This window comes from Oncorhynchus gorbuscha, linkage group LG21 (assembly GCF_021184085.1).
Source record: "Oncorhynchus gorbuscha isolate QuinsamMale2020 ecotype Even-year linkage group LG21, OgorEven_v1.0, whole genome shotgun sequence".
NCBI classification, from domain to species: Eukaryota; Metazoa; Chordata; class Actinopteri; order Salmoniformes; family Salmonidae; genus Oncorhynchus; species Oncorhynchus gorbuscha.
In genome coordinates, this window is record NC_060193.1 from 2,503,482 (window position 1) to 2,508,481 (window position 5,000).

Consider the following 5,000-nt stretch of genomic DNA (forward strand, 5'->3'; position numbering starts at 1 on the left):
CACACTACCAATAGGGTTACCTTAACACACACTACCAATAGGGTTACCTTAACACACACTACCAATAGGGTTACATTAACACACACTGCCAATAGGGTTACCTTAACACACACTACCAATAGGGTTACCTTAACACACTACCAATAGGGTTACCTTAACACACTACCAATAGGGTTACCTTAACACACTACCAATAGGGTTACCTTAACACACACTACCAATAGGGTTACCTTAACACACTACCAATAGAGTTACCTTAACACACACTGCCAACAGGGTTACCTTAACACACTACCAATAGGGTTACCTTAACACACTACCAATAGGGTTACCTTAACACACTACCAATAGGGTTACCTTAACACACACTACCAATAGGGTTACCTTAACACACTACCAATAGGGTTACCTTATTAACACACTACCAATAGGGTTACCTTAACACACTACCAATAGGGTTACCTTATTAACACACTACCAATAGGGTTACCTTATTAACACACTACCAATAGGGTTACCTTAACACACTACCAATAGGGTTACCTTATTAACACACTACCAATAGGGTTACCTTAACACACTACCAATAGGGTTACCTTAACACACTACCAATAGGGTTACCTTAACACACTACCAATAGGGTTACCTTAACACACTACCAATAGGGTTACCTTATTAACACACTACCAATAGGGTTACCTTATTAACACACTACCAATAGGGTTACCTTAACACACTACCAATAGGGTTACCTTATTAACACACTACCAATAGGGTTACCTTAACACACTACCAATAGGGTTACCTTATTAACACACTACCAATAGGGTTACCTTATTAACACACTACCAATAGGGTTACCTTAACACACTACCAATAGGGTTACCTTATTAACACACTACCAATAGGGTTACCTTAACACACTACCAATAGGGTTACCTTAACACACTACCAATAGGGTTACCTTATTAACACACTACCAATAGGGTTACCTTAACACACTACCAATAGGGTTACCTTAACACACTACCAATAGGGTTACCTTATTAACACACTACCAATAGGGTTACCTTATTAACACACTACCAATAGGGTTACCTTATTAACACACTACCAATAGGGTTACCTTATTAACACACTACCAATAGGGTTACCTTAACACACACTACCAATAGGGTTACCTTAACACACTACCAATAGGGTTACCTTAACACACTACCAATAGGGTTACATTAACACACTACCAATAGGGTTACATTAACACACTACCAATAGGGTTACATTAACACACACTACCAATAGGGTTACCTTAACACACTACCAATAGGGTTACCTTAACACACTACCAATAGGGTTACCTTATTAACACACTACCAATAGGGTTACCTTATTAACACACTACCAATAGGGTTACCTTAACACACACTACCAATAGGGTTACCTTAACACACTACCAATAGGGTTACCTTAACACACTACCAATAGGGTTACATTAACACACTACCAATAGGGTTACTGTTATGCAGGTGAAGGAGGACCCAAACGCGACTTAACAGAAACAGAGTTTATTAATGCTCAAAACCGAATAACTGAAATCCTCTAGATAGTAGAGGGGAAAACAACTGGAGAAGCGGCCACAGACTGCAGGTCGCTTCGGGTAGGCGCAGGCCGTAGTCAACTGAGACACCTGCTCACACGCAGCGTCTGAAGAAGGCACAAAACACGACAGGACAGGGTGATACACAATCACGGCAAAAAACACGACAGGACAGGGCGAAACGCAATTACAGCATGGAATACAAAACAAGGAACCGATGGAACAGGAACGGATCACAAAGGAATAAATAGGGAGTCTAATCAGGGGAAAGGATCGGGAACAGGTGTGGGAAGACTAAATGATGATTAGGGGAATAGGAACAGCTGGGAGCAGGAACGGAACGACAGAGAGAAGAGAGAGCGAGAGAGTGAAAGGGGGAGGGGGAGAGAGAGGGATAGAACCAAACAAGACCAGCAGAGGGAAACGAATAGCATGGGGAGCACAGGGACAAGACATGACAATAAATGACAAACATGACAGTACCCCCACTCACCGAGCGCCTCCTGGCGCACTCGAGGAGGAATCCTGGCGGCAACGGAGGAAATCATCGATGAGCGAACGGTCCAGCACGTCCCGAGACGGAACCCAACTCCTTTCCTCAGGACCGTAACCCTCCCAATCCACTAGGTATTGGTGACCCCGTCCCCGAGAACGCATGTCCATAATTTTATGTACCTTGTAAATAGGTGCGCTCGACAAGGACGGGAGGGGGGAGGGAAGACGAACGGGGTGCGAAGAAAGGGCTTAACACAGGAGACATGGAAGACAGGATGGACGCGACGAAGATGTCGCGGAAGAAGAGTCGCACAGCGACAGGATTGACGACCTGGGAGACACGGAACGGACCAATGAACCGCGGAGTCAACTTACGAGAAGCTGTCGTAAGAGGAAGGTTGCGAGTGGAAAGCCACACTCTCTGGCCGCAACAATACCTTGGACTCTTAATCCTGCGTTTATTGGCGGCTCACCGTCTGTGCCCTGTAACGGCAAAGTGCAGACCTCACCCTCCTCCAGGTGCGCTCACAACGTTGGACAAACGCTTGAGCGGAGGGAACGCTGGACTCGGCAAGCTGGGATGAGAACAGAGGAGGCTGGTAACCCAGACTACTCTGAAACGGAGATAACCCGGTAGCAGACGAAGGAAGCGAATTGTGAGCGTATTCTGCCCAGGGAGCTGTTCTGCCCAAGACGCAGGGTTCCTGAAAGAAAGGCTGCGTAGTATGCGACCAATCGTCTGATTGGCCCTCTCTGCTTGACCGTTAGACTGGGGATGAAACCCGGAAGAGAGACTGACGGACGCACCAATCAAACGACAGAACTCCCTCCAAAACTGTGACGTGAATTGCGGACCTCTGTCTGAAACGGCGTCTAACGGGAGGCCATGAATTCTGAATACATTCTCAATAATGATTTGTGCCGTCTCCTTAGCGGAAGGAAGTTTAGCGAGGGGAATGAAATGTGCCGCCTTAGAGAACCTATCGACAACCGTCAGAATCACAGTCTTCCCCGCAGACAAAGGCAGACCGGTAATGAAGTCTAAGGCAATGTGAGACCATGGTCGAGAAGGAATGGGGAGCGGTCTGAGACGACCGGCAGGAGGAGAGTTACCCGACTTAGTCTGCGCGCAGTCCGAACAGGCAGCCACGAAACGGCGCGTGTCACGCTCCTGAGTCGGCCACCAAAAGCGCTGGCGAATAGACGCAAGAGTGCCTCGAACACCGGGATGACCCGCTAACTTGGCAGAGTGAGCCCACTGAAGAACAGCCAGACGAGTGGAAACAGGAACGAAAAGGAGGTTACTAGGACAAGCGCGGCGACGCAGTGTGCGTGAGTGCTTGCTTAACCTGTCTTTCAATTCCCCAGACTGTTAACCCGACAACACGCCCATAAGGAAGAATCCCTCGGGATCAGTAGAAGCCACAGAAGAACTAAACAGACGGGATAAGGCATCAGGCTTGGTGTTCTTGCTACCCGGACGGTAAGAAATCACAAACTCGAAACGAGCGAAAACAACGCCCAACGAGCTTGACGGGCATTAAGTCGTTTGGCAGAACGGATGTACTCAAGGTTCTTATGGTCTGTCCAAACGACAAAAGGAACGGTCGCCCTCCAACCACTGTCGCCATTCGCCTAGGGCTAAGCGGATGGCGAGCAGTTCACGGTTACCCACATCATAGTTGCGCTCAGATGGCGACAGGCGATGAGAAAAATAAGCGCAAGGATGAACCTTATCGTCAGACTGGAAGCGCTGGGATAGAATGGCTCCCACGCCTACCTCTGAAGGCCAACCTCGACAATGAATTGTCTAGTGACGTCAGGAGTAACGAGGATAGGAGCGGACGTAAAACGTTCTTTTAGAAGATCAAAAGCTCCCTGGGCGGAACCGGACCACTTAAAACACGTCTTGACAGAAGTAAGAGCTGTGAGAGGGGCAGCAACTTGACCGAAATTACGAATGAAACGCCGATAGAAATTAGCGAAACCTAAAAAGCGCTGCAACTCGACACGTGACCTTGAACGGGCCAATCACTGACAGCTTGGACCTTAGCGGAATCCATCTGAATGCCTTCAGCGGAAATAACGGAACCGAGAAAAGTAACGGAGGAGACATGAAAAGAGCACTTCTCAGCCTTTACATAGAGACAATTCTCTAAAAGGCGCTGTAGAACACGTCGAACGTGCTGAACATGAATCTCGAGTGACGGAGAAAAAAAATCAGGATATCGTCAAGATAGACAAAACGAAAATGTTCAGCATGTCTCAGAACATCATTAACTAATGCCTGAAAACAGCTGGCGCATTGGCGAGACCGAACGGCAGAACCCGGTACTCAAAATGCCCTAACGGAGTATTAAACGCCGTTTTCCACTCGTCCCCCTCTCTGATGCGCACGAGATGGTAAGCGTTACGAAGGTCCAACTTAGTAAAGCACCTGGCTCCTGCAGAATCTCGAAGGCTGATGACATAAGGGGAAGCGGATAACGATTCTTAACCGTTATGTCATTCAGCCCTCGATAATCCACGCAGGGCGCAGAGTACCGTCCTTCTTCTTAACAAAAAGAACCCCGCCCGGCCGGAGAGGAAGAAGGCACTATGGTACCGGCGTCAAGAGACACAGACAAATAATCCTCGAGAGCCTTACGTTCGGGAGCCGACAGAGAGTATAGTCTACCTCGAGGAGGAGTGGTCCCCGGAAGGAGATCAATACTACAATCATACGACCGGTGAGGAGGAAGGGAGTTGGCTCGGGACCGACTGAAGACCGTGCGCAGATCATGATATTCCTCCGGCACTCCTGTCAAATCGCCAGGTTCCTCCTGAGAAGTAGGGACAGAAGAAACGGGAGGGATGGCAGACATTAAACACTTCACATGACAAGAAACGTTCCAGGATAGGATAGAAT

At 47.9% G+C, this 5,000-nt stretch overlaps 1 protein-coding gene across 3 annotated transcripts in view; it reads right to left on the reverse strand.

The window, feature by feature from the left end:
* Positions 1-5,000, reverse strand: part of LOC124008436 (endothelin receptor type B-like) — a 27,046-nt gene that overhangs the window by 10,570 nt on the left and 11,476 nt on the right. The gene's annotated exons all lie outside the window — the stretch shown is intronic.